This window comes from Podarcis erhardii (assembly GCF_964252035.2).
Source record: "Podarcis erhardii genome assembly, chromosome: 13".
Taxonomy (NCBI): domain Eukaryota; kingdom Metazoa; phylum Chordata; class Lepidosauria; order Squamata; family Lacertidae; genus Podarcis; species Podarcis erhardii.
The window spans coordinates 35878279-35896929 of NC_138502.1; the positions used below are offsets into that span (position 1 = coordinate 35878279).

Consider the following 18651-nt stretch of genomic DNA (forward strand, 5'->3'; position numbering starts at 1 on the left):
ATGATCTGACTCATTCCAGAGCGGTTCACAAAATACAAACAAATTAAGATTATTAATAAAAAACAAACGAACCCACACACACACACACACCACACATTAACATTTTCTACTCATATTGCAACTCCTGCTTCCATGAACAAGGAGGCAATGAAAAGTGAAATGAAATGAGGTTCAGAAAACTGGAGCTGTTGTGGGTAGGGAAACAGGGAGACTTGAGGCTATTGTGGAGGGGTGGGGTGGGGGGAAGACGACTGGAAATCTGGGGTTGGGGAAACCTCTCCCCCCCCCACCTTCCGGCTCCAAAAAAAAGGGGGGTCAGCGGTGGCGCCTCCGGAACCAAAGATTTCAAGGCGGGGGCTCCGGAAGCCCCGACCACCTCCAGCAGCATCAGCATCAATAAAGCGGCGCGGGGCATTTCGGGAAAATCCTTGCACGGCCGGAGCCGGCATGGCCAGCTGGGCGGCGACGAGGAGGGGAGATGCTGGAGGCCGGCGGGCAGGCGGGAGAGGACAGGCGGACTAGTGGGTAAAGGAGCAGGGGGCCGCCAGGGGCAAGGACCCGGAGGAGCGAGGAAGGAACGGCCCGGGAAGGAGGAGAGAACGGAGAGGATGGAGAGGAGGAGGAGGAGGAGCAGCTGGGGTGCCGCTGGGGACCCCCGAAAGGCTGCCCGTCGCCAGGGGGGTCCTGCTCCCCAGCCCTGAGCTTCGGCGCATGGCTCAGCCCCGGAATTGGGCCCGGTTGCTCTTGGCCGGGGGGTCACCCCAGAGAGGTCGCAAGGTGAGCCCTCCCTTCCCCCACCCCGGGCCTAGTAGGTGCTTTCTGGGGGCTGCTGGGGAGGCGAGACTAACCCGGGTCCGTAGTAACTGGGGGGGGGGGAGAAGGCACTGGGACGGGGGGGGGAGTTTATGGGTTAGTGGTGGTGAGTTATGGGTTCCCTGAGGGAGCAGCGGAGCCTAGTGGGAGTAGCTGTGTGGGCTGGGGGTGCCTTCTTCTGAAAGAACCAAAGACCCAGGGTGCCAATCTAACCTGAGGTGCGGTTTGTTGTTGTTTTTAATTTCCCCAGAGTTGGTAGCCTGACCCCTCCGGAGGAGCCCAATGAGACTTGCTGGTGGAACAGGTATGTAATAGCTGAAGGAAGGTGGTCTCAGGGGGGGGGGCGGTCTTGTGGGATATCAAGGTTTATGGACGCCCGTCTGTGTACAGCTGGACGCCGCTTCCTGAGGGCATCCACTACATAGGGTACTATTTATAGACAAGCCTGTGCAGATACCAAGGCTGGGGTTTGATCAATGATCTGCTGGCACACAGAGATTGGAGGGGGTGGGGTGGGGAGGGGGGGACTTTGGGGAGGAAATGGCAAGCAGGCGAGTAGCCGTCCCCTCCAGCAGGCATCAATTTATGCCTCTGCTGCTTTTGCTTGGCTTGCTACTGTAATGAGATGGCGGGGGCAGAGATAATTGCTTGCTTCCAAAACCTAAATGGCAAATAGGATTTTTCTTATGCCACTTTGTACACACACACTCCCAAGTCGTTCCACCAGATGAGAAACGGCGTCTGTCATGTTCTACTTTCTAGAAGGTAAGGAGGTCAGTGGCCCTGAATCCTCTGAGGTCACATGAAGCAGCCATCTGTGTTTTTCGTATTGTGATTTTATGCTGTAACCGCCCTAAGACCTACAAGTATAGGGCAGAGAACAAATAACAACAACAACAACAACAACAACAACAACAACAATCTCTTAAGTAGGTCTGGGGATGAGCAGTGCCTGGAAGTGAGACCTCTGAGAAACTTATGTTAGCCAATCTTTTCCTCTGTCAAAAATAACGGGAAGGCCAGTAAATACTTTTTTTGTGTGGGGGGTGGATGTCTTTTTTTCTCTTCCTCACTTGGCTTCTCTCGTACACACACCCCTCCTCCAATGTTGTAATCATTTTAATTTTAGCAAACATGCTTTCTTTCGTGGGTGGAAAAGCAATTTCGGGAGGCCAAAGTATCTTCAAAGGATCACACTCTTTTATTCCATGTCAGATCATGCAGCCTCACATATAACTCCATAAAAATTACTAGCTGACAAATATGTATACTAGCTTACCTGATTTTATATTCCTCCTCTGCTAGTTATTTGTGGCAATGCTGTTGGGCTACAGGGGAGGCAGGGGGAAAAGACCCCGCCCCCTCTTTTTAAAGTTTGCAAATGTTTCCTTGTCCCACCACTTGGAAGAAATTAAAGGGCCAAACTTTTCTTTTAATAAGAGAAAAATGAAGATCTGCCTCAAGAGCCTGCAAATTTAAACCAGAAGGCTGATGCTTAATCATTTTCCCACAGGTCATTTTCATGATTAAAATCAGCCTCCCAACATTACTTTTCCACTGGTTGACTTTTTGTTCTTAATTATGGTAAACTGGTCTGCCTGCCTTCTATGTTTGGTGCTTGCTTGTGTTAAGCAAAGTCTTGTTTAACTGAGTGAGACATTTCCATGGAATTTTGGACAGTTTTGAGGCCTGCGGGGTGTGTGTGTGTATGGGTGTGTGACTTACACAGGTTTTAGGGTATCGTAACCTGTCCTCTCCTCCTTCAATACCTAACTTTAAAAGGCACTTCCTGATACCACAGAAAGCACATTTTTGTGGCTGACTGCCATACACTTGTACATCTTTATCACTTCACACCTTTCCCCTAAACCTGTAAGTAGAAAGTCTTAAGTAAGGAAACCAGCAAATGTGCACCTCATGCATATGAGATAGAGAAAGATTGAGCAATGGCTTGATGCCTAAACAACAGCACTAGCCATGCCAGTTTTGGTGGACAGCTGTCACTCAATAGAACCCAGAATATCAGGCATGTAGGTGTGTGTGTGTGTGTGTGTGTGTGGAGTCTACTGGATCAAGTAGGTCAAAAGGAATACAGTGGTGCCCCGCAAGACGAACGCCTCGCAAGACGAAAAACCCGCTAGACGAAAAGGTTTTCCGTTTTGGAGGCGCTTCGCAAAACGAATTTCCCTATGGGCTTGCTTCGCAAGACAAAAGCCCATAGGGAAATCTCCGGGACAGCGGGGAAGCGCAGCGCGACTTCCCCACTGTCCTCGGACCTCCTCCGAAGGCTGGCGGTGGGGCGGAGAGACCTCCTCCCACCGCCAGCCTTCGGAAGGCTGCTCTGAAGGCTGGCGGCGGGAGGAGGTCTCTCCGCCCCACCAGCAGCCTTCGGAAGGCTGCTCCGAAGGCTAGCGGCGGGAGGAGGTCTCTCCACCCCACCGGCAGCCTTCGGAAGGCTGCTCCGAAGGCTGGCGGCGGGAGGAGGTCTCTCCGCCCCACCGGCAGCCTTCGGAAGGCTGCTCCGAAGGCTGGCGGTGGGGCGGAGAGACCTCCTCCCGCCGCCAGCCTTCGGATGGCTGTCCTGAAGACTTGCGGTGGGAGGAGGGTTTTCCTTCCCACCGCCAACTTTCAGAATGCTGTTCTGAATGTTGGCGTGGGGAGGAAAAACCCTCCTCCCACCGCAAGCCCCGGGAACAGAGGAGAAGCGCTGCGCGCCTTCCCCTCTGTTCCCGTACCTGTCCTGAAGGCTTGCGTGGGGAGAAAAGCCCTTCTCCGCACCGCCAGCCTGGCAAGCGGTCTCCATAGGAACGCATTAATTGATTTTCAATGCATTCCTATGGGAAACCGTGCTTCGCAAGACGAAAAACTCGCAAGAAGAAAAAACTTGCGGAACGAATTAATTTCGTCTTGCGAGGCACCACTGTACATATCCTAGGTGCCACCTAGATAGCAATCTGAAATGGGCCTCAGAAATCATGCAACCCAGAGAGTTATTAAAATAAAGTTACTTTTCAGGCTATTTTCTAATTCTGCTTCAGGCAATAGATTAAAAAGAGAGATATTTGCTTCCTGGAAGGCTCAGTGGGGACAGAAGACCTAGGCTAAACTATATCCATATAATTAATGGATAAAGTCCTTTGCGTTGGTGTTCTTGAGAAGCTAGCATTCCAGTTTAATTGTTCACTGTAAAAAGATAAGACTCTCTTGGATGGATGGATGTCATTCAGGAATGAAGCAAATCTACTTGAGAAGTGTTGGTGGTTAGAAAGCAGGCAGTGCTTCTTTTTTCTGTGATGGCATTAGAGGAGGCCTGCTGCTTCCTGCATCTCTGCCTAAAGGAGGGGCGAGGAACCTCAGACCTCTCTGGCTAGCAGGACTCCCTGTGCCTCCCTCTCTCTAGGTCACATTTCTCACTGGCCCTGCTGTGCATCTTATTCGAGTGCTTCTGCCTGTCTGGGACCTGTTCTTGACCTAAGATAATGCCTCCCGTTGCTCGGTCCCTCCTCCTGCCAACCTAGCAGTTTGAAAGCACGTCAAGTAGATAAATAGGTACCGCTACGGCGGGAAGGTAAACGGTGTTTCTGTGCGCTGCTCTGGTTCGCCAGAAGTGGCTTAGTCATGCTGGCCACATGACCCGGAAGCTCCCTTGGCCAATAAAGTGAGATGAGCGCCGCAACCCCAGAGTCGGTCATGACTGGACCTAATGGTCAGGGGTCCCTTTACAAATAGGTACAGGAGGGATACACAAGCAATGCTGCATACAGTGAGTTGAAAGATAATCAGGAAAGCTGAACTTAAAATGCCTTCTTCTCTTTTAAAAAACAACAAACAAACTACCAAACTGTTAGTACATTTGAAAAGCTAAGCAGGGTCTGGTATGGTTTCAAATTGGATGGGAGACCACGTGTTGAGATTCCTGTGTTGCAGGGATTGGACTAGATGACTCTCGTGGTCATAAGATAGCACCCTGTAGAACACTTTAGCACAAGGATCATGAGGCCAAAACCCAAGTCCCCAGTGTTATTCTCAGGTTGGAGAAGAAGAAGAAGAGTTTGGATTTGATATCCTGCTTTATCACTACCCTAAGGAGTCTCAAAGCAGCTAACATTCTCCTTTCCCTTCCTCCCCCACAACAAACACTCTGTGAGGTGAGTGAGGCTGAGAGACTTCAGAGAAGTGTGACCAGCCCAAGGTCACCCAGCAGCTGCATGTGGAGGAGCGGGGAAGTGAACCCGGTTCACCAGATTACGAGTCCACTGCTCTTAACCACTACACCACACTGGAGGGGAACCACTGTAAAACTGTGCCCCAAATAGTCATCCCTCAGAGCTGGCCTTTTGGGATGCATTGGCATATATTTATACAAATAATTATATATCCCCATATCATAGACATATGCCACAGGAGTTTTAAACAAGCCATACAGTAACATCATATTTAAAACCAATTAAGAACAGAAGAATTCAAAGCAAACACCAGTAGACCATTAATTGCCCGGGTACGTATGGAATGTAGAGCAGAAATGTTTTCAGCATGCTTTTAAAAGCTGGTACAGAAGGTGCCCATTGAACCTCTTTTGGAGGGATGTTCCAAGAGGTAAACATTTGGCTCTTATTATTTAGTTCCCTGTAGGCTCCCATGGCAAGAATTGGGAAGTCTTCGCTATTTTGCCAGGCTGATTACAAACCAGTACAACCAGTTTTGAAGTGGGAGGGAGTTTGAGCAGAAGAGTCAGCCAGCACATTTCTTAGAGGAGGCTGCAAGGAGCAGATTGCATCTGTGCTGAGGCGATCCAGCGCTGTACGCAGGTAGTATTGGGTCCTGGAGCAAAGAACACGCAGGAAATTGGATCAGGGAATGGGTGGTTGTGTGGAGAGAGGATTTAGGGCAGCCTCAGAAGATACAGTGGAATTTCCTTGGCGGTTCTTCCACAACTCAGTTGTATGGGAGAAGGAACGAGAGGGATGGAGGGTGTGAAGACTGGGGCAAACAGGGCTGCGATTCCAGATCTAGTGGAGGAGAGGGCTGGATTTTCTGGCATGGTGGAAACAGACTAGGAGGTGGATTCTGTAAAGCTTCCATTGTTCCTGACCATTCGCTGGGCTGGACATGATGGAAGTTGCAGCCCAGCAATATTTGGGAGGGACTGAAGTCTTCTAGGTTCCGTAAAAATATGTTTTAATATGCTCCATGTTTTGGTGGAAAACAGGGTTGTGTGTGCCGTTGGTGGTTTGGTTTGCGTGGATATGGGGAAAAGTGGTGTCTTGCCAACACTTTGGGTGGGGTTGTAGAGTCTAGCAAAGAGCCGATTGCCAGAATTCCCAGGTCCCACTGTTCAGAACCTGTACCCCAGTTTGTCTCTTCCCTGTCACTGCCTTGGGTTTCCGCCCTACCATGCTTTCTCTTGGAAAGTGTGCTTGTGTCTGTTTGTTTGTTTGTTCATTTGTGAGTGGGAGGCTGATTGGTGGATACCTCAAAGGAAGCGCACTTCCTGATTTAAACTCATTCCAGAGTGTCTGTCTCACAGGGTGGGACTCACAAGAGAAAAACTGAACGACATTTGGCAACGTTACTGTTCCATAGCAGTGGAGAAGGCTGGAGCACACAAGAGCCTCAGGTTAGCCCCCAGCCTAATTAATAATAATAATAATAATAATAATAATAATAATAATTTATTATTTATACTGCGCCCATCTGGCTGGGTTTCCCCAGCCACTCTGGGCGGCTTCCAACTGAATATTAAAAACAGTACAGCATCAGACATAATGACTTGCTCTAACTATGAAGCGTGATTTCCTTCCCAAAGAATTAGAGTACAGTAAAACCACTCATTACATTAACTACACTGTTTGCCCTTGAGTGCAGTAGTGTCCTTTCAAAATGTCCAGCGTGGATCAGGATCTTGGGGGGTGTCTTTGTGGAGGGTGGGAGGGAGCATTAAGCTTCTACCGTTTGCTATGGTCCCACATCTGAAGGGAAGCCCCACACCTTCTCTTTGCAAGGGGAAACTAGCATCCATTCGGTCTAGTGCCTATGTTGGGTTGCCATATGTCCTCTTTTTCCAGGACACGTCCTCTTTTTCATGGGTAGAGTCGTTGTAGCGATCCGTAGTTAAAAGCAGAAGTCGGCAAACGTGTCCTCTTTTTTGCTCTTCAAAATAAGGCAGCCCTAGCGCTGGGAGCATCCCCCCCCCCAGGCAAACAGCAGAAAATGTTCACAAAAATGGGCAGTTTTGCAAGAATTCAGGGTAGAATAAGCAAATGAGCCTCAATTTGTAGCTGCTGTTATTGCAAACTTGACGCAAGTAATTAAGTTTGCAGAAATTGGGTTGTTTTGCTGGTGCTTACTAAGAAGACAGCTATTCCCAGATTGCATTTGAAATTACAGGTTTAAGTTACTTTATGGGGTTGCAGATTATATATACTGCGCTGCTCAGTGGACCAACAGGTTGGGTTAGGTAGGTTGGGTTCCTGGGGTCCTTTGAAACTCTTCTTCTACCTAGGTGATGAGATAGTCTGGGCCCCCAGGCAAAACGGCAAGCACAAGTAACACGTTCCTGTTGTGGCTTGACATTTCACCTATATAGCTATGCTCCTCCCTTGCTATAACATCTTGTTTCAGCATTGCATATTTTGAGGCTTGACCCTGCAGGGGAAAGGAGTGAGCTAGCTCTGTGTTAGACGGAAGCAAACTGCTAAAATCAGGAGAACGAGTGTGGCGGCTGTAACTCAACCTGGATCCTCGCAGCCGGTGTGATGTTTTGATTCATTGATCTACAGCTTTTAGGGAAAGTGTTGACAGCCTCTGTGTTTCTCTTTGACCGAGCAACTCTTCCTGAATTTGCAGCTGCTTTAACCCAAGAAAAGGGCCCCTTGGGATTGGGAAAGATGCAGTTACCTTCTCTCCCCCCCCCCCCACTGGGGAAAACAGAAACAAGCTGGCTTCTTTGCTCTCTTCAAAACACAAAGAACAATTGGGAAATCTGTTAGTACGGAGCAATTTTGTTTATATGGTTTTTCTTTGCTTGCCAAATTGCATTTGAGGTGATTTGCTGCAATGCAATAAAACCCATTTAGAGGCAACTGCTGAGATAAAGCCCTTGCCACCATCTCTCCCTCCCCAAGCTAGCTACTGTATTTTTCGCTCTATAAGACGCACCAGACCACAAGACGCACCTAGTTTTTGGAGGAGGAAAACAAGAAAAAATATATTCTGAATCTCAGAAGCCAGAACAGCAAGAGGGATCGCTGCGCAGTGAAAGCAGCAATCCCTCTTGTTGTTCTGGCTTCTGGGATAGCTGTGCAGCCTGCATTCGCTCCATAAGATGCACACACATTTCCCCTTACTTTTTAGGAGGGAAAAAGTGAGTCTTATAGAGCAAAAAATACAGTAATTCAGTATGATGCATTGGCACACGGTGCTTGGGACTGATCAGCACTAGCTGTCTGTGGACAGCACCCCCTACAAAACACGCAACTTCCGTCTTCTGTGGACAGGCCAAACAAGTCGGGTTGTGCTGATGGAACAAAGCTCCAAGCAAGTGCTGACTGGAGAGACGGAGGACTGGAGGGACCAAGAAAACTCAGGGCCTAACTGCATGCTGTATTAATTGTGTGGCTCTTAGTCACACCAGAATTCTTTAAAATGCAATGTTGCAAAAGAACATATTCAATAAAAATTAATAATAATAATAATAATAATAATGCAGTGGTACCTCGGGTTAAGAATTTAATTCGTTCTAGAGTTCTGTTCTTAACCTGAAACTGTTCTTAACCTGAAGCACCACTTTAGCTAATGGGGCCTCCCGCTGCTGCTGCGCTGGCGCTGCACAATTTCTGTTCTCATCCTGAAGCAAAGTTCTTAACCTGAAGCACTATTTCTGAGTTAGCGGAGTCTGTAACCTGAAGCGTATGTAACCCGAGGTACCACTGTATTGTTTTTAACACTCAATTGGGAGCCGCCCAGAGTGGCTGGGGAAACTCAGCCAGATGGGTGGGGTATAAATAATAAATTATTATTATTATAAAGCCTTCATTGGTGCCATTGCAGCACAGGTGTTGGGGGGCAGAATTTATTTTTGGGGGGGATCACAGCTGGGGAGGGGAGGGTTAAGTTTCCCATCCATGTGCGTTGCAGTCCCTGTGGAAATTGCCCTCCACGCCTGGAGGAGGAGTTACTGTTTTTTAAAAAATCCACTGACCTGGTTGCAAAAGATGTACAATCAACAGAGCGAGTATTTGGGTTGCAGGCGCAACAACGTGCTTTTTTAAACAAATAGGGATGCAAGGAAATGGATAACTCTGAAATGTGCAATTTATCAGATTTCTCATTCGACTGAAAACTTGTTAGCTGGCCACTGCCTCTAACCCACATGCAGTTTCTTAAGTATCTATACAATTTGCTATATTCCCTTTGGCCGTCGCTGCCTGAAGAAATTGCCCTCTGGCAGTGACTGCCCTGATTCTGTCACCCATAACTATACTTTGCCAAGGGGGCATGCCTGGCCAGTAATTACCAGTAATTGTTCTTCCTATTACTGGGTAGCAATGGCTTTATTATGAAGTCTTGCTGTGCATAAATAGATTTGTTTGTGTCTTGTGGGAAACAGTTCTTCTGTGCTGAAATTATCTCCATATAGGGGAGAAAAAAATGGCATTTGTAGAAGCCTGGTGTTACATATGTACAGGTAGCCTGCAGACCTACATGTTGGGGGGCCTGAAGCTTGGACTGTTATGGAGACTCCTTCACAACCAGCAACGTGGTCTGAATAACCACTGTTATCTTCTTCCATGGGGTTATTCCACAACAGATTGCCACATTTTTCATATATTTTTAAAAAATTAACTACCACATCTCAGATTTTGGTTAAAACCACTGGATTGGATTATTTCACACATCAAAGTCACTAGTGTGAATTAAAATTTCCTATGCCTCTTAGTTTCTGAGCTTTGGGGAGGTGAAAAGTAGGAAAATTTATATATACGTTCATGATGCGCTTTTTAAAGCAATATGGACTGTATTTGCTTCTGGGGCCCTTTTGGGATTACGGAGCCTTGAAGCTTAAGCATTACCATACTTTTCCATGTATAGGAGAGGTTTTTTTTTAATTAAACAATAAGGTAAAAAATTGGGGGTCATCTTATACACGGAACATGTGATTGGCTGCTGCCACGAGTTGGAGATTGTCAGCGGTCATTGGACATGTTATTAGTGGTCGTGGCAAGGGCTGGTGTTGATTGGCTGTTTCTGCATCAATTGGGCAGGCAATTGGCAGCATCTGCCGGCAAAAGGACTGATGATAAGCAGCTATTACGACGCGTGTGAGTGGTAGCGCAGGTCATGTGGGTGAGGAATTTTTGGCAACCCCCCTAAAAAAAGCTCAAAAAAATATGGGCAGTCTCCCCCCATTTTCTTAATCTGGAGTGTCCCAAAATAGGAGGCATCTTATACATGGGGGCGTGTTATACAGTGGTGCTTCAGGTTACAGACGCTTCAGGTTACAGATGCCGCTAACCCAGAAATATTACCTCAGGTTAAGAACTTTGCTTCAGGATGAGAACAGAAATCGTGCTCTGGCGGCACAGCAGCAGCAGGAGGCCCCATTAGCTAAAGTGGTGCTTCAGGTTAAGAACGGACCTCCGGAACGAATTAAGTACTTAACCCGAGGTACCACTGTACACAGAAAAATACAGTAATTTCAAAGTACGTTCTGCACCTAGTAGCATGTTAACAGACCTGACTCTGCATATGAAAAGGGTCCTGCACAAGCAAAGCTTCTGCAAACCTTTATTTTAAGTCTCTCTTAATGCAAAAAAGAGCACCCACTTTTGGATGGTGGTTAGTTTCTGTTTGGGGAATGACGTTCTTTGTCTTTGTGAGGTAGCTGCTGAGCTCGGTGGACTTTGAACGGAGGAGAGGATCATAGAGTTTGAGAGTGCGATACTCAGGGTGGATTTGCCACAGGGCAGATAGGTGTTTGCGCATGAGCCCTGTTGTGAATCAGAGTGCTGAACACCCTCGAAATCCAGATGTTGAAGGGAGAAGGTCCTCAATGGAGAAGCAAGATTTGCATGGGAGATGGATTTGTCAGCAGGGCAGGGCCATATAGCTCAGCGGCAGAGCAGTTGCCTTGCATTTAGAAGGTTGCAGGTTCAACTCCCAGCAACTCTATCCTGGGCTGAGCATGGCTCCTGCCTGCATCCCTGGTGAAGCCATTCAGTCTAGACCAGTGTTTCCCAACCTTGGGCCTCCAGATGTTTTTGGCCTACAACTCCCATCATCCCTAGCTAGCAAGACCAGTGGTCAGGGATGATGGGAATTGTAGTTCAAAAACAGCTGGAGGCCCAAGGTTGGGAAACACTGGTCTAGACAACGCTGAGAAAGATGGACCAGTGATCTGACTTAGTACAGTATAAGACAGCTTCCTATGTTTTAAAACCAGAGAAACCTGCAACTGCGAGGTGCTTCCTGTCTGGGTGCCTCTATTCCCAATTTATGCCACGGTCCTAGCTCTTTCCCACAGAAGCAAGTCTCATTGAATTCAATGGGACTTACTCCCAGCGAAGTAGGGTTAGGATTGCTGCCTTAGAATGACATCTGAATGTTTAGTCGGTAGAGCACGAGACTCTTAATCTCAGGGTTGTGGGTTTGAGCCCCACGTTGGGCAAAAAAATTCCTGCATTGCAGGGGGTTGGACTAGATGACCCTCGGGGTCCCTTCCAACTCTGCAATTGTATGATTCTGAGTGGGGGGTGTGTGCATGATCCTGAGCTGCATTTCCACCTTCCCTATATCCAAATGATTCTGTGCTCCAGTCCACTGCTTCCCGAGGAACAGATTAGCTACCGCCATTCTTGCCTCGGAAAATGCTCATATTCTTTTCTTCCCTGCGTTCTTGCTCTAGCTCAGAAGTCCTGTGCTCACATCCTTCTTATTCTAACAAGAATCTTTGCATTTCCCCACCTTCTCTCTAAGGAAACCAGGGATTCTTCCCTCTCCAAATTAATTATCACATCACAACTCCCATCTCGCTTAACATTAACCTCCCAGCTCTCTCAGAGGTTTCAAGGGTTAATCTAGATCATGACAAGATATCACAGCATTGCCAAATTCTGTGGGTTGGGCCTAGACTAACAGCACAATTCCAGGCACTTCTATTTTAGATTTAGATTAAATTTAGGTTTAGATTATGGTAAATTTAGATTTAAACTCCCATCGAAATCAATGAGGCTTAATCCAGGCAAGAGTGCCTAAAGGATCACAACCTTAGTTGCGCATAGGTCCCATAGGAGTTAATGGGATCACTTAGTAATGATTTACAGTTCAAGCCTACCCATGTCCACTTGGAATTAAGTGTTGTTAAACTCAATGCAATTTACTCCCAGGCAAGTGGGGTTAGGATTGCAGACTTGCTTCTCCACTGAGAACAATGGGACTCAAGTGCCATTAACTAAGGTGTCAAGGAGCTGTCAAGGAGCCAGGTCAACCACTGGGCAGGCACACACATGGAAGGTGGAATGCAATTAGCTTTTTATTAGCAGAGAAACAACAATGCAGCAATGTTCCTTATTAGCCTTGACTCAACAAAGGTGTTGCTGAAACTAAGCTCTGGGCATGACCTTTCCCCTCTAGCCTCTCTCTCTGGATCCTCCCAAGCAGAAAAAGTCTCTTCTGGGCATGTCAGGCGTGTTGTGCAAGACCGGGCCATTCTGCAATGGGGAGTCAGGGGGAGGAAAATAAGGAGGACTGGGACTGAAGTATAGGTGGGTTCCCAGGAGGCAAGACACAGTGATAACAGCAAGAACCTTTATTGAACTACAGTGATACCTCGGGTTAAGTACTTAATTCGTTCCGGAGGTCCGTTCTTAACCTGAAACTGTTCTTAACCTGAAGTACCACTTTAGCTAATGGGGCCTCCTGCTGCCGCCACGCTGCTGGAGCATGATTTCTGTTCTTATCCTGAATCAAAGTTCTTAACCTGAGGTACTATTTCTGGGTTAGCAAAGTCTGTAACCTGAAGCGTATGTAACCTGAGGTACCACCATACATAACTGGGAAAAGAGGCAAAGCAACTGCTTAGATACATTTCTGAAAGCCTGGGCCACTCTCACTCCCAACGTGATTGGCTGTCTAAACTTCCAAACTGCGAATCACGACTCAAGAGCCCAAGGGCCAATGGCCGAGGCCCAAATCCTGAAATGTTCTGTGATTGGATAGCATGTATCGAATCAGAATACAGGAGCTCAGAATCCATAGGCCAGACTCAAGCTCAGGCAAACGCAGACCACTGAATACATAACAGGGACTGTCTGCGCTCACACTGTGATTCGCAGCTTCTAATCCTGTCCTGGAGGACCCTCCTTCTCCTGCGCCCCCTGAATCGCTCAAGTCTCCTGTTTCTATTTGCTCCCAGCTCCTCCCTTCTGCTGATGGCTCCTCTGTGTCCCACCACCAGGCCCTGGGCTCTAAGGTGTCATCTTCGGAGCCCTCCCTGGGCGGCAGGCTCATAGCTGTCAACTTTTCCCTTTTCTTGCGAGGAATCCTGTTCGGAATAAGGGAAATTCCCTTTAAAAAAGGGAAACGTTGACAGCTATGGGCAGGCTTCCGCCAGACCTCTTCATCCAACCTGTCCCTGACATATATTTGCAGTCTAACCCTGTGAAAGGAACAAATTCCTAACCTAAGGTATCTGGCTTGGAGTTGGAAAAGGGGGCAGTTTACCTGAATTAAAAGGTGTCTGTCTGTCTGTCTGTGTTGTTGTTGGAGTTTAGATCCTGCCCTTCTTCTGAAACGGCCCTCCATCTCTAACACCCTAGACTCCCATGCTGGCTCATAGTTTGCATGCACCCTACTACCACGCAGCAAACATTAACTATTTTAAAATCTGCTGTAGTCGCAGCCGGTGCCCAAGGCAACAATATTTGCTTACGCTAGAAGGGGGGAGGGAAACCCCAGTTTCTTCCTTTATATTCATGCCCAGCTGCATCCGGTCCCTGGCAGGCAGTGTGCAACAGACGTTAACCAATTAACACCCTGTGGTTTTCCTACCAAATGCTTAGCAGCAGCTACTTCTAGAGTAGAGAACATAGGATTTTATGCAAGGTCACATCATTGTGTTTGGGGATGGGGGCCTAGGAAAAGGCAGGCTTGTTATATAATAGCACTTGTTGCTCTGGACAGCGACCGTGCGAAGTCGATTATATTACCGTTCCCACACAGATGGGAAACTGAGGCAGAGAAAGAGGAGTGTGTCCGTGGCCACTCCGGATATCTCCAGCTCAGCAGTGAGTCGAACCAGTTTCACCAGCCTCGATCTACAGTGGTACCTCGGGTTACTTACGCTTCAGGTTACATACGCTTCAGGTTACGCACTCCGCTAACCCAGAAATAGTGCTTCAGGTTAAGAACTTTGCTTCAGGATAAGAACAGAAATCGGGCTCCGGCGGTGTGGCGGCAGCAGGAAGCCCCATTAGCTAAAGTGGTGCTTCAGGTTAAGAACAGTTTCAGGTTAAGAATGGACCTCGGGAACGAATTACCGTGTTTTTTGCTCTATAAGACTCACTTTTCCCTTCCTATAAAGTAAGGGGAAATGTGTGTGCGTCTTACGGAGCGAATGCAGGCTGCGCAGCTATCCCAGAAGCCAGAACAGCAAGAGGGATTGCTGCTTTCACTGTACAGTGATCCCTCTTGTTGTTCTGGCTTCTGAGATTCAGAATATTTTTTTTCTTGTTTTCCTCCTTCAAAAACTAGGTGCGTCTTGTGGTCTGGTGCGTCTTATAGAGAGAAAATATGGTAAGTACTTAACCCGAGGTACCAACTGTACTAAACTGGGGTGGGAGATCCTGCAGGGAACATGCTGGTGAAGCAGCACAAAACAGGAGACCAAGATGATCAAGGGTCTGGAAAGCAAGCCTTATGAGGAACGGTTGAAGGAGCTGGGCAGTGTTTCCCAACCTTTTCCCAACCGTGGCCCCCTTCTGACCTTGTTTTCTTCCTGTGCCCCACCCCACCCTATCCTACTGGTAGAAAGGTAGCTATTTAAATGTTTTGTTTGTAAGTAGAACATGTTTTATTTATAATTTTTATAATTTATAAAAATACAGTTACTTAAAACGATAGGAACGTAATGAAATATTGTTAAAGCAGAAAAGAGCTGGAAGGGACTCATAGGGTAAATCTTTATAGTGCAGCCCCCTGTAACGTAGGAAACTCAGCTAAAGCATCCATGACACATGACCATCCAACCTCTGCCTAGAAACCTCCAAGGATGGAGAGTCAACAACCTTCCGAGGGAGATCCAACTTCCATGTATTATAAAAAGTAAACAACACTTTTTCTGACCCCAGTTATTTGACACGGAGGAAGAAACCTACAGATAACAGTTCAAAAACATACCCTCCAAAGGAAATAGGGATGTCCTATTCCATAATAATAATTTTATTATTTATACCCCACCCATCTGACTGGTTTGCCCCAGCCACTCTGGGTGGCTTCCAACATATATAAAAACAAAATAAAACATTAAACATTAAAGAAAAAAACCCTTCCCTATACAGGGTTGCCTTCAGATGGCTCAGCGGTCAGATAACATTTCTCTGATGAAAATTGGGACGTCCTAAGGAAAAGCGGGACATTCCAGGATCAAATCAGAAACTGGGACGACATCTGTAAATCCGAGACTGTCCCTGGAAAATCGGGACACTTGGAGGGTCTGCAAAAGGCGCACAGGGAGTTCTGTATATATGGGAAAATTTTAAAAAGCAAGTGGTCCTCACTGACCTGGTGCAAAAAGAGCTTGTCATCTGGAGGAGCCCCAGCTGCCTAGATAAAACACTATAACCCCACACACCTTTACCTGGGAGTAAGGCCCACTGAACTCAGTGCGGCTTTCTTCTGAGTAGACGCTTAGTTATTTACTAGATGCAAGTCAGAAGCACCAGACGACCCTGCTGGACTAGGCGCTGGGGTGGATTTCGCCCCATGTTTTGCAGAACCAGGCTGACGCTGCTGATGGGCCCTGCACCCTTAGTCAACATCTGAAGGCCCCAATCTGCTAGGCGCTAGGCCAGCACTGGCGGCAGTTACAAGCAGTGGTCAAAACGGGAGCCTCAGAGATCGCCCCCTCCTGCTGGAAACAAACCAGGACTGCTCCAAGAAAATGCATGTGGCAAAAAAAGCGCTAGGCTGCCCCCTGGTGGGCCGCCCCCTTACCTGCTTGTGATTGGCCAAGCAGATCGTCAGCCAATCAGAATTTTCTTTTAAACAAATTCATTTCTTTTCTTCTCACTTCCTTCTGTGGCTCCTTAGCCTTGTGCTGTGCCCCCCCCCAATTTATGTAATTTTCACCTGTGCCCCCCCTTGGAATATCTTGGGGCACCCCAGGGGGGCCATATGGATTCCAGTTGGGAAACACTGGTCTACAGGGTTGTCACGTGGGAAAATGGACAACTTGTTTTCTCCTGCTCTGGAGGATAGGACTCAAACCCATTGGCTTCAGGTTCCAAGGAAGAAGATTCTGACCAAACATCGGGAAGAGCTTTCTGACAGCAAGAGCTGTTTGACAGTGGAACGGTCTCCCTCGGGAGGTCTTTAAGCAGAGGTCACATGGTCATCTGTCATGGATGCTTTAGCTGAGATTCCTTCATTCCTATGATTCTCTGCTCACCAGCTGGTGACAGTCCAGTCCTGCTCCCCTGTAGAGGTCTGCACATCTCTCAAGAGTCCCAGTGGCTGCTTGTCCCAGAGTACCATGTCTGGTAACACCCCATCCCTTTCACTACAAGTTCTGATGGAAAGGGAGAGACGACAATAGGTCCTGCCTGTTAGACTATGCCTAGGCCTGAGCAGGCGGACGATGCTGGAGTCTTTTCTCTTGGACAGCGAGGGGCACACTGTGGTTCTGGTCCCAGTGGGGTTGGAGAGGGATGCTTCCATGGGGCAGGCCCTGCCTTCCCATTCCCTTGTGGGACCTGGTGCCATGCTCTGAGGTTGCTTCTCCTAGCTTGTGGTGATGCAGCCAAAACGCCTCGAGAATAACAAGATTGTGCAAGGCACACTTGAGGGAGGTTTCTAGATCAGAGAGTTGTCAACTTTTGCCCAGTCGGGATCTTGCCAGAACACCTGGGCTAACGCCCTGTTTTCCTGGGAAAGCGATTATGGATCCTGACTGTGGTCCTTATCTTACAAAAGCAATCTGATCAGACTTTCCTAATGCCCTGCTGAGCTTTGGAAGCCTTTTATTTTTTTGGTCTTTCCAGAGATGCACATCATCTCTCCTTATCATTCTGCAGTAGGAAAAAAGAACACAAAAAGAGCCTGCTTCATCAAGTGGCTCATGTCTAGTCCACCACCCTGTTCTCACGGTGGACAACCAGATGGAGCAGGTTTTCAGCTTCATGATATATCACCAGCTGAACATCGCTACATCCTGATATATCACAATGTCTGAAATAAGGATGGAGCTGTGATGAGTAGGGAGGTGCTGTGGGTGCTGTGGGTTAAACCACAGAGCCTAGGACTTGCCGATCAGAAGGTCGGCGGTTCGAATCCCCGCGATGAGGTGAGCTCCCATTGCTCGGTCCCTGCTCCTGCCAATCTAGCAGTTTGAAAGCATGTCAAAGTGCAAGTAGATAAATAGGTACCGCTCTGGCGGGAAGGTAAACGGCGTTTCCGTGTGCTGCTCTGGTTCGCCAGAAGCGGCTTAGTCATGCTGGCCACATGACCCAGAAGCTGTACGCTGGCTCCCTTGGCCAATAAAGCGAGATGAGCGCCGCAACCCAGAGTCGGTCACGACTGGGCCTAATGGTCAGGGGTCCCTTTACCTTTATGATGAGTAGGGCTGCCATCCATCCGGGCAAAATTTCCCAAAATCAGTAAAAATGTTCAGGAAAACATGGGAAGGCATGTTGGAAGTGTTGCTTTTTTGGCAAATTTCCTTAAAAAAAAATAGTTCAACAACTTTTGTGTCTGGAGTTTCGCTTTTTGAAATATGGCAACCCTAACAGAGGCGTTGGCTGGCTTCACAGTTTTCCCCACATTGTGATTTTTGCATAGCACACGCACATATACACACACATGCATCATGATTCGCAATATATTGCCAGGACGTGGGTGGCGCTGTGGTCTAAACCACAGAGCCTCTTGGGCTTGCCGTTCGGAAGATCGGCGGTTCGAATCCCCGCAACAGAGTGAGCTCCCGTTGCTCTGTCCCAGCTCCTGCCAACCTAGCAGTTCGAAAGCACGCCAGTGCAAGTAGATAAATAGGTACGGCTGCAGCGGGAAGGTAAACGGCATTTCTGTGTGCTCTGGTTTCCGTCACGGTGTCCCATTATGCAGTTTAGTCCTGCTGGCCACATGAGCCGGAAGGCTGTCTGTGGACAAACGCCAGCTCCCTCGGCCTAAAAGCGAGATGAGCACTGCAACCCCATAGTCGCCTTTGACTTACCTTTACCTTTTTACCTGCCAGGTCAAAAATTATGAAACCGATATCCTGATATGGACTTCAAACTGGTTTTGGATGCTATATTGATAAACAGTATTGCCCAGCCCTACCTGGGCTTGTGGTTTAGTTCCCCGAAACACATTCCTATCAAGACTTGGTTACAGCTTGTGGTTTGTTTGGGACAGCCTGATATCTGGGTGGAGCAGGGAATCAAAATGTTTTAGTTCTTCTTTCCCTCTGATGTAATTAAATCAATAACTTAGAGGTAGCAAAGGCATTATCTTAATTTCCTGCCCTTGGGGGAGGCTGCGTATTGCATGACTTGCTTCTCTGATCTTGCATTTTCACAATGTGGTGGCACACCCAGAATAGCGACTAACACAGAGGTGTATAAGGCG

At 47.8% G+C, this 18651-nt stretch overlaps 1 protein-coding gene across 5 annotated transcripts in view; it reads left to right on the plus strand.

The window, feature by feature from the left end:
- The first annotated feature begins 448 nt into the window (after window positions 1-448).
- CPT1C (carnitine palmitoyltransferase 1C) overlaps window positions 449-18651 on the plus strand; it is a 52064-nt gene continuing 33861 nt past the window's right edge. For 2 of the 5 annotated variants that reach the window (XM_081837807.1, XM_081837812.1), the window contains exon 1: window positions 5466-5621. The gene's annotated coding sequence lies outside the window, so the exon portion shown is untranslated. Of the gene's footprint in view, window positions 778-1063; window positions 1118-5392; window positions 5410-5465; window positions 5622-6409; window positions 6431-18651 lie in introns of those variants that run through there. The other 3 variants (XM_081837809.1, XM_081837811.1, XM_081837810.1) reach the window with 3 other exon arrangements.